We start from the raw sequence: 11,842 nt of genomic DNA, 5'->3' as shown, positions 1-11,842 counted from the left end.
GTGAAGTTTATTGTTGGAAAACGTCAGCAATGTGTGTGTGTGTGTGTGTGTGTGTGTGTGTGTGTGTGTGTGTGTGTGTGTGCTTGCAAATGGTAATTTCATAAAGTTCTTTGTAAATCGTGGATGGAAGTGCCGTGGACGTCTCATTTACGAATCAAATGATTTGTCGCTGCACTGAACAACAAATGAGTAAGTGTTACCACTATCGATGTTTCAAGTCTGTTCCTGGCACTGTCACATGTCAAAACAGAAGGGCACCTTTCACGTAAGACAGTTCCTTGCCACGACCAGTGATGAATATCATCTGGGAGCAAATGTAAGATTTCGCTATCACAGGTAAATGTAAACTAAAGACACATTGTTGTTAAATTTCAGTCAGCGTAGGTTAATGTATTCGACCATATATCATATCGATTACTCGAGAGTCAGTTCCATATAAAGTTCAGAACTATCTAATAGCAGAACTCTTTTTCTAATGGTTAAAATCATTGCTAAGGAAACACCACGAAAAGAAGAAATATGAAAACTTGTTTAGTGAACAGTGGAGATGACCATGGTAATGGTATTTACTGTTTTATTCATTTTGCTCCGAATAATTAGGAAAACTATCTTCAGACTATATATGAATATCTTACCCCATTAACGTTCACCACTGGAGTGCGATGACCATTCTCTGCAGTGAATATGAAGGATATTGATTTAACATACTGACTATGGGGTAATGTACTGAAGTGCAACGTAAACAATTAAAACTGTGCAGTGACTAGTGCACACAAGATATGTTGATGGCGGAATAAGGAGAGAAAAAAATCAGCAACTAAACTTACGGATAAATCGATGAGTACACTTACTGTACATGCAACAGTCCTTCTGCAGTCCCGAATTACGGTAATGTAAGAAATAATGCAAAAACTAACCAGTGCCATATAAAAGAGTTGTTCCATCTTGAGTTATTAGCTAGAACCTTAAATGTGTAAAATAATTAACTACAGCTGTATATAACGGGTGACAATTTTTATTGGTGGGATGGAGATAAGTGGACACTTAACATTCAGACATGGAGTTTGTTTGTTTGTTTACCATTTTATACTTCAATGACCTTGAGTCAATCTTGTATAATCGCCGAGCTGCAACGAAAGTAAAAAGAAAATGACTCCAACGATCTGAAATGTCCTCAGCCAACATCATCTGATCTAGCCTACATTTTTATCATATCCATGTGTGATTGGGTAGTCCAGAACGAAATTCCTAACCAACAGTTTTCTACCTGGCATAATGATTATTGGATGGTGGTTTTATGATAGTTAAGAGGGTTAAAATGTTGGCAAGTGCCCAGCTTCTGGACTTACTACACCCCGCCATACAATATTGATGTCACTGCCTCAGCACTACCACACCTCTCGTCTCTCGTAAGGTACCTCTGTCCTTTCCACTCTCTCTTCTGCCTCACAGCACTAACCTCTCTTCTCAGGACTACATCATACCACTTAACTCCAAATGGTTACAGCTCCATTCTTACCTCATTCATCAGCATTACATACTTGAAAATCATAATTACGTCATCCAATGACAACTACCTGTCACACTTTTTCAATACCTCAGTCAAAGAATATTTATTTCTTTAGTCTTGCCATACAGTTTGAATTGTTTTTCCTATGCAAGACAGAATCAAATGTTAGAAGCTCAGAAGATTTTCTTAAAAAAAAAAAAAAAAAAAAAAAAAAGCTAAGATTCAGGATCCGATTATTTCGAGACGCCTGAGCACATTGCGTTTAAAAGAGCGGAGGCCATAGGCAGAAGGAAATGCTAACAAAGGAAGACAATTCCAGAGCTGACCTGCTGCAGACAAGAAGGAATGGGAGTATCTGTTGCCTCTTGCATTAGAGATTTAGACAGAAAAGGGGCCGGAGACTGGTGCTACATTCCCGCCGAAATGGAGGAGGAATCCTTGCAGACAGTTCAGAAGGTCAGTGAATACAGAAGTTGCGATAGGAAAGAGATAAAGGTGCAACAAAACGGCGAAGAGACTGAGGTTGAAGGGAGTCAGTAAGAGGAGGAGCTATTGAGACTAATTAAATAATACCCCATCTCATTTCACCCCATTCACATCCGTCCTTCCCAGTCGCACATCCGATTTACTTTCCTGACTTCCTCGCAGGAACCAAGTGTCATTTCCCCATAATCAACCATCGTTGATGGTAGGCGGAGGTGATCATTATCCACTAAACTGATGTAGCGCTGCCTATTTTTTCCTTCTTTCTCATTCTCTGTGTGTGCCCTCCTCCCTTCCTACTTCTCCCTTTTCATCGTGTCACTTTTTACTACTCTTCTTTCTACTTCAGGTGACTTTACACTGCGTGAGAAGCCTAATGGTTTCCTGTAACCAAGGAAACCATTTACAACGGTGGGTGGCAACCATATAATCAATTTACGGGGGTGAAGTGGAGTGTGCTATGGTGCCCCTGTTAACTGGATGGAGAGACGCGAATGTGGTATCCATCCAGGAACAAATCAGGAGTTTTCCCCGCTCCCTGATGTGGCGAGGCACTGTCACCTGCAAAGGAGCATCAGTTCTCTGCTGGAGACGGACCTGGGGGAGCGGTTGTTTGTCTGCGGTTGATATGTCTGCTCGGCCAGAAAGACTGGTGCTGATAAAAATAACTCAGCAATCTGCACGACACACTAAACTCACTCAGTTATTGCCTCTGCATCCCTTGGTGACTTGACTGCAAGGCGGCGGATTTTGCAGCGCAGATTTGGGCCCGATATGAACAAACTTTGACAATATGTCTCGTGGAAAGGCGTGACCTGGACTTGAAAAATTGAGTTTATTCTTAAATTCACACGTCAAAAATCTGAAAAACTCCTGATGTAACTGTTGTTGATTAAAACTAATGTGATTAGTGATAACTTAGGCATATGAGGGAAATGTTATAGTGAGTAAGAGGGGTAAGCATGGAATACGTGAGAACATACATTACAGGAACGACTGGAAAATATAGGAAAGGAGGATGTAGAAAAATAGAAGACAACAGCTTTTCACTGTGAGAGTTAAGAGGAGAGTAATTAGAATAATCTGAAGTTGTGCTGAGATAAAAATTGTTTGTTAATAGCGTTATCCACGTCTACTGTCAGTGCTTACCAAATTTTTCTTGCCTCATTACACGAGTTTCTGTGCCTTGGTTTTCGCCTCAGTAACAACTCCTGACTGTTTGCTGAGCTAATTACCGTCCATGAGAGGTTTTCTTAAAGAACCAAGTGGAACCCACAAAGGTAACATTATTCGAGACTCAGGCTTTACTGTGAGCTTTGCAAATGCAACATAATCCTAGCCTAGTATTTATAATGGTAGGAAAGGTGGCTGGATATGATTCTAAGTTTAAGTTCGTAATTATGTGAGTGCTTTTTTCATGTGTGTGGTGGGAGGGGTTTACATCTCATGAAGTACTTTAAAATTGCCTCTATCGTATTTCACAAAATAATGAAGGATATTACAACCGCCTTCAGTATGGGAAGTCTCTGTCACTAATCATCTCTCTGTAGCATAAGTATTTGTAAGAAATATTGCTTTAAATTCCAAACTTATAACTCTTCGGAGACGGAGAGTAGAGGTTTATATCTACCATGTGTGTGTGTGTGTGTGTGTGTGTGTGTGTGTGTGTGTGAGAGAGAGAGAGAAATCAGGCAGTGTCTGGGGTGATGTGTGATAAGGAGTGGTTAGTTAAAGGGTGTCAGTGGCACGAAGTGTGGTTATGTACAAGTAAGATATGGCTATGTGTAGTGTGTTATATTATGGTGTGGCAGTGTGAGATGTGTGTTATGTGTGGCACTGTTTGATTTATTATTATATTATATGTGAGGTGGCAGTATGTGGTGCTGCAGTTTGTAATGGGACGGATTATGGTATGGTATTAAAAGTTGTGGCGCTCTAAAATGTAACTGTATGGTGTCACTGTGAGGTGCGGCGTAACGTTTTGCTGTATGAGGCGTGACAGTGCATCAGTGACTTATCTAATACCCTGAATAAATAGATATGTAAATTGTTCTTGCCTGCAACAATAAGTTTATATTTTGTCACTTGGGTGGACAGATTGGTGAGCGGCATCTGACCCAGATCGTCATTTAGGGTTGATCAACGTGGGGGACCACAAATCCAAACCTCACATAGCAAAGCGTTTCCTACCCCACACACTGCCCCACAACACAGCAGTGGCAGGTTTGTGTATCTGGCCATTCTTCATTCTTCCCACCACCCTGCATTAGTCACTGCCACTACTTCCCGTCTTCTGTCCCCCGACCCTCAACACAACTCTGTTTGTTCCTTTATACTTCATTCATACAGGAACATGTAAGCACTTGACGTCCTGAGGGTTGAAAATCATCGTGACACCTAATTCGTGACGTTGTTGCCGAAACACTTAACCGAGAGCAGCCTTATTGTATGAAATTTCTGTAACCGTTGCAGTTCAGTCATTTCGTTGCATCAGTCATTCATGTTCAAAGCAAGAGGTGTGTAAGTACAGACAGAGGTTGGAGTGAGTGATCTAGTTATACAGTATGTGTTGGAATAAGGTATGAATCTGTGATTACTCGATGGTTCTGCAATATTTATGTGGCATTATGAAAACCCCAGTCAACAATTTGATAGAAAAGAATGTGAAATTAGTGAATAGGGAAAAGTTTTTCATTTCAGAGCTTATCTTAAAAAACATGTTGTTTGCACATCTGCGTGAGGGCTTTACAGTATCAGGTATAGATAAAGTAGATGTGAGTACTAGCCTACGTCACAATATTTAATTTTGCTGCTGAAATTTTATTCTGGCTGTTACATGGTTAGCACTTATTTCACATCACCCATGTTTCACAATGATAGTAAATTGTGAAGACTCTGATCCAAAGTAAGGAAGCATCAGTAAGCTCCTCTGGCTCCAGTTCCATTGGCACTGAAATCATGTTTGATTAGGTAAGGTTAGGTTACATTATCTCAGAGTAATATAGATGAGACTGAGGACACAAATTGAAACCGAGGAAGTTTGTCCAGCCTTTTCTTATTTGCAAAGTAAAAATGGGAAGAGTCGTCAAATATAACCACTGATTCAGTAAAAAACGAAAAGAATAACCTCTCTGATTCAGTCAAAAACGAAAACCAAAACAAGAAATAAAAATAAACAAATATAAAATGGTATATTACTGTCCGATATTGCAAAATTATCTCATCAAGTCTGCTGAAGCAAGTTTGGAAGGCAGATTAAACTGGGTTAGTCCAGTAAATATGATATAAGGCATCTTTATCATCTGTTCCTGCTTTCTACCCCGTCGTAAGGCGAAATTAGGGCCAGAGTCTTATAGATATAATACTACATCTCGAAATGAAGGGATCTTGAATTTGGCTCTCTGTTATCTTGTTTGTGTTTTTCTTGGAGGGAACAATTTTCGGGCTCCTGGCCTTTGGTTCCTTCTTCTTTGAATAAAAAAAAAAAAACGATGTGGGTGGCTGAGGTGCTTCCTGAACCTCAGGTAGGGCAATACTTAAAGGGAGAGGAAAGGTAGAAAACTGTTGCAAGGCTGTCGACCTAGAGTGCAACTGTATGAATGGGATGAGTGGTAAGTTCTTTAGTTGGATGGCTGAGTGAGGAGGGGGTAGGGAGTTATATGACGATCATTATGCAGAAATTTCTCGGTTCATAAAAGTAAATGGGCATAAAATAGGTCAGACATGTATCGAAAGCTTGCAGTGTTACCCTACTGTGTGGTAATGGGCCAAAACAGTGCTGCCAGACGATACGGTTCAGTTCTTCCAAAATCTGATAGGGAAAAGAAAAATCCTAAAGTGAACGAAAATTCCACAGTTATTACTTCCGTCCAGAATCAACAGTTTGTTTTGTTACTTGATATTTGTAAGTTTATCTTTTATCTATTATAATTGAGTCCAAAAAAAGGGATATTGTATTGTATGCTGCATGTTTTGCTACATTTAAGTCGCCATCACATCAATTCATTCTTTTACAAAATTAACGTGCCTTATAAACATCATTTAATGACCCAGCGCAATTATACATTTTTTTTTTTTTTAAATACGAGTAACAGAGCAGAGGAGGGAAAAATAAATGAATAAAAAAAATAATTCATACACCAGATTACTGGTGTCCTCCATTCATAAAATATCTGTAACAGTTGGACTTGAACAGCTCTTTGTTGAAGTTTAGAGGGAAGCAACTCTGGGGAAGCGACTTCCAGAGAGATGCAGTTTAAGAATTCTGATAGGCAGAAGTTCTGCAATATGGCTGAGTGACATCCAGTTACGAGCGCTACCAGATGCCCGTGTAGCACGAGGGAAGGAATGGAGAGGTGGCACAATGGACGCAACTTCGTCTGAGCATTTGCCATAAAAATATCCGTAAAATAATGCAAGGGAGGCAACATTCCTCTTTACTTGTAGGGGAAATAGTTTATTTATAATAGCAGGGTTATTAATAATTCCAACAGCTTTGTTCTGAATTTTGTCTAGTTGTTTTAATGCAACCTCTCCGCATCCATTCCACAAGGGTGAGCAATATTCAAGTTGACAGCACACATGACTTATAAATTATTGGTAACTTCGTCTGTGAAGAAGTTACGGATCCTGTACAACAATCCAAGTTTTTATGAGCAGGTTTTAGCAAATGATCTAACATGAGAGGTCCAGCTGAAGGCATTGTTAAGCGAGACACTGTGAATTTCAATACTTTTGGGGACGGGAATATTAGCAGCATTGAAGGTTATGTACGAAACTGGCAATATCTGTCTATTAGTAATTTGTATATATTTGGTTTTACTAGCATTAAATGAGAAAAGGTTGTTTTGTCTCTATTCATTGATCGTAGATAAGTCTTGATTTATGGAGATGGCTGTACTGAGTTGAGAGTTAGAGATATTAGACTTTGTAAATGTATGTTTGAGTATGAATGAACTGTGAAGTGTTGAGTCATCTGCATATGAACGGATGGGATTGTGGGTAACAGATAAGAGATCATTAATATGAACCAGAAACAGGGTTGGTGCCAGAACTGATCCCTGTGGCACGCCAGCTTTTATTGAGTGGAAATTGGACTATACATCATCTACTTTTACTCTTATTTTTCTGTCTCTGAAATATAAGGAAAACAGAGGAACAACAGACGTTAGTCCATTACAAGGGAGTTTAGACAACAGGGAACAGTGCCAAACTCTGTCGAGAGCTCTAGAAATATCAAGGGCTACTGCATGAGTTTCTTCATGCAGGTCGATTGATTGATGGATGGTATGAGTCAGGAGATTGAGTATGTCAATGGTAGATTTTTCATGGAGAAAACCATATTGTCTATCACAAATTAAGTTGTTGGGTTCAAGATGTTTAACTATGTGCTTTTTAATTATGATTTCCAATTCTTTACCAAGAGAAGATGTGACAGTTATTGTTCTGTATTCAGAAGGGTCAGAGGAACTTCCTTTCTTTGGAACTGGGTGGATATTGGCTTCTCCCATGAATCAGGGAATGAAGTACGTATGTATAGTCTGAATAATTTAGCTAGAACAGAGGCAAGTTCTGGGGAACACTTTTTCAATACAGTTGGAGGAATTCCATCTAGGCTTGGAGTTTTGTTGTTTGGTAAATTGTCTAGGATGAAATTTACGTATCTTGTCTGTATTTTAAGTGGAACAATTTCGGGAGAGTCAAGTTCAAGTACTGGGACGTTCTGGCTGACCTCCTGTATGGTAGTATTTCTGTCCATAAAAGATGGAATACAAAAAAAAAAAAAAATCACTTGAGGTGACTTTCCTTCGGTTCACTGTATGAACTTAATTGCAATAGACAAATAAACAAATTCTCATTCATCATGAAATTTGCAGAATGCAGGCAGACGGTGCTGAGAACTATACACTTTTCCTTAGTTTAGTTTTTTGTTGTTATTTAGTGTGCGTAACAAATTGATGCTTGTATGTAACTAATTATAAGAAAATAAGGATAATTTACTTACGGATACTAGGCTACTACTACAACTGGTGGTAGGTGGTGACGACCATCAAGCACTCAATGCAGCGATGCTGACAGCTGCCTTCAGTTTTATCATTTTGCCTGTGTCTGCTTTTCTCTCTTTCTGTTTCTTATTTTAAAGTCGTACTTTCTAATACACACACACACACACACACACACACACACACACACACACACACACACACACACACACACACACACACACAACTGGAGCAACATAACCTCCCATATATTCATTGCTGCTGGCATTGCCAAACAGTGTTCGTACCAGACTTTTCTGCTTTGGTTATGGTAAGTTTCTACGATTAACAAGAAAGCAAAGGTTTCATGGCGCTCGTCCCAGTCCCTTGAAGTCACGTTTCACAACATACAGAGAATACTTGGATAAAAATCATTGACTCTTCTTATACTGTAATTCTAAATGTGCTTAATCCTCTCAGTACGATGTCATTTATTGTTACGTTTCCATTATTGCCAGACAAATGTATTCACACAGGGAATTAATGTTTTCGTGTAACACCTTTCATACCCTTGTTTTATCATGATTATTAATCGTTTGTGGCAGCACAGCAGATAATAATGTACGTTATAATATAGAAGGGGCTTTCTATGGAATGACATCGTATGTGACAGATGTCTTCATTTTGCGGTAACGTGATAGTTATTAACCATCAAAACGTGTACTTACCCTTGGCTAACTAATATCTAGTGGTACACACTAAAAAGTGTTGCAATATTCTTGCGTGTTTAACTCGTTACTTTACCTACGGTATACTGTATATTAAGTTCAGGACATTAGTGATTACCAACTCAGTATACAGATTTCTCTGTAATTCTAAAATTGTTCTACGCAGTATTTACATGGTCACCTAATTTTTTTGTAATTATATTCCATAAACTGATGTGAAAGATCGCCACAATGAACCTATTTTACCAAACGAGGATAAAAAAACATAATGAACAAGCAACAGTAATAAATAAATAACGTCGAGTGTAAACACGTCCTAGGCTAGGAGTTGTGGTTCTTGAGTTTTACGACTGAAAACTTGTGCCTGAAAGCAAATCAGCCAAGCGTCCTAAATCACTTGAGAGGATTTCCAGTTTCAAGGACGCTGAGTAAAGAAGGGAGGCGCGATAAAATGAATGTGTGAACGAAGGAGACAAAATTTTCAGGAAAGGTGGCAAAGGATGAGAAAGGAAATTCAGTCATGGAGGAGGAGGTGGTGGGCATTTCTGTAGTGAGGTGGTCGGCTGTCATAGTGGATGACAGGTGGAGTCTTTCCAGGGACAGGGAACGTTTTAAGATTTTTTTTTGTCTAAGTCAGTCTTTACTGATCTGCAATACGACCCACCGAAACACCCCCACAAATATCAATACACCAGTCCTGTATGAAACAGCCTAGCATGCATTCAGTATGTCAGGAAGGTTTTAGAGCCGAAACTGTGACAAGTAAATGTGTACGGTACGTAGGACGACTGTTGGGCCCCATGGAATTGGTTGCAAATGCAATGTGCAGTGTCGGCTGCATAAATGATGAATACGGTGTGGTGGAAAATAGATGTTGAGATGGTATCATGCTTTTGAGGACTGGAATGATGTGTTACTCATCGTCTGGCCTATTTTACTGGGAATGGTATTATAAAGTTGTACTTTCGTGCATTCTCTTCAATTTCGTCCAGATCAATCGCTACCTAACGTCTTCTGTATTACCTGGAGTTTCGATGATGATAATGTGTATGATGTGAGTTGGGATTGTGGAAAGATACCGATATCAGTGATGAGAGAAAAGACAAGATGGTGGGATGTAATACAGCAGAGCACCAGCCACACTGATGGGGGTCCTTAGTTTCAGGTGATGTCATCGGGTGGTCAAGTGAGTTACATTACAATATCTCCAGCTCCACTTTTCTGCAGCCTGGGTTTCTGTCAAAGGCAAAGGAGCCAAAAAGGGAGTTAGGGATGTGACTGAAAAAAGAGAAGCATGTTAACTATGGATAGCGTTAATTGGTGAAATAAACAAACAAAAAATAAAATAGACGTTTAGGAAGTGAGAATTTCTGCCTTAAGCCATTCCCAACCTCTCTTAAGCCATATTTCTCTCTTTAAGACACTGGTTGTCAGTGGCTACAGGCAAGTGGCAATCACGTCTGCTGTGGGTGTGTCCTGTGGGATGGCAGGACTTAGGTCACTCAGGAGGAGCGGGGGAGCTGGGCGGGCTGCTGCCAGATGTTAGTGACAGGGAAGACAGGGTAGTGAGGACGGCAGCAGAGGCTTTGATGTAATTAGTAAGGTCACTGCAGAGAGGAGAGAGGGAGACTACACTGATGATTTGATCGTAACTCACTACCGTGTAGGAATTAGGTGGTACTGAAACCTATTTAGGCAGGTTAGGTAATTATACTATAATTTCTTCTCTTTACACTCATCATCAAAAGTGCATCACAATAAATAAGTAATCCACTTCGCTGCGGTGACTTATTCTTCACTATATTTTATGCTATCGCCCTACAATTACATTTCAGTAGCAGAAAAAGCTGGTCTGAAATATTAAAAAAATAAAAAGAAAAAAATCTCCAGTAATCATTACACTACACTGTGGCCTCAATGATTTGTATTCGTGCTGTAGACTGATGATATCACCCAGTCTCGAGGAGCAAAGACAGCACAAAGAAGGTAATGAAATAATAAAACAGATTTTGGTACCTCAAAACAACGCGAAAATCAAATATACGGTAATGTACAGAAATGTAAGTGTCACCAGGGTATAATGTAGTGGAAAAGCTAAAATCAGCGCATAAGGATGTCCATGTGGAGGCCATCTCTGTACAACCATGACCAAAAGTTCAACAACACTTCTTTGACGACTGTGGCAGTGGGTGGTGTTACATGAGCTATTTTTATGTGACAATGTAAAACACGCAACCACTGTGTATGTTTAGGGAGGAATGAGAGATATGGAAATTGGACACAGTGTTGGTAGAGAAGTATTGGCAAACGTTTGCTCATTGTAGCACAGTTGCAGTCAGTGCTCTTCTTGCAGATTCATCTGAGGTTCCAGACGAATAATTTCAGACTCCAGTTTAGTTCACACGAATGCTGTCAGTAAGTTTACCAAGATATCATCACGTTTTGTCACAGATTTTGAATGTAACATAACCATTGACCGAAACTGTACCTTGTGTTGCCTCTAGGGTAGAAAAATAGTATATGATTTATTACTGGTTTCAGTTGTGACAAATGGCAATGCAAAAGTCTCTCTCTCTCTCTCTCTCTCTCGGGGTAAAAAAACTAAATTATATACTTTAGCCTCAGTAATAAAGTAATTGTAGATGGAAAGTAGTGTTTTGGTCACGGCCACAGTAATTTATATAAAGAGAGAAAAAAGAATGGCTCTCACAATTTCAATATTTATTTGCTGAAAAATTCTTAACTATAGTACATCGGCAACTCTCTGACGACTTTTAAAAATAATATTGCTGATCACTTTACGAATGTTTTATGAAGGTAAGGGGAGATCTCTTTGCAGAAAGCTAAATATATACAAACAGTTCCTTTCAGCAAGCATTTCCTGGGATAAAACGAAAGCAATTATGTCTGGTGGCAGGAAGGACAGAACATACGTTATTGTTCTGTACACTTGTAAACGGTAATTCCAGGTCTTCGAAAAATTTCCAGGAGTACTTTGGTGAACATTCAGAAAGCGAGAATGTAATACTGTTGGAATTTGCTGAAAGGAACACAAACACTCATTGGGTAATGAAAGAGATTTTGTTCTCACTGACAAATCACTTGAATGTATAGAGAAAAGGGTAACTGTGCTGAACAGA

This window comes from Coenobita brevimanus, chromosome 89, assembly GCF_032717465.1.
Source record: "Coenobita brevimanus isolate Jiangsu-jjx chromosome 89, ASM3271746v2, whole genome shotgun sequence".
NCBI lineage: Eukaryota > Metazoa > Arthropoda > Malacostraca > Decapoda > Coenobitidae > Coenobita > Coenobita brevimanus.
Note: the sequence above shows the minus strand (reverse complement) of the source record.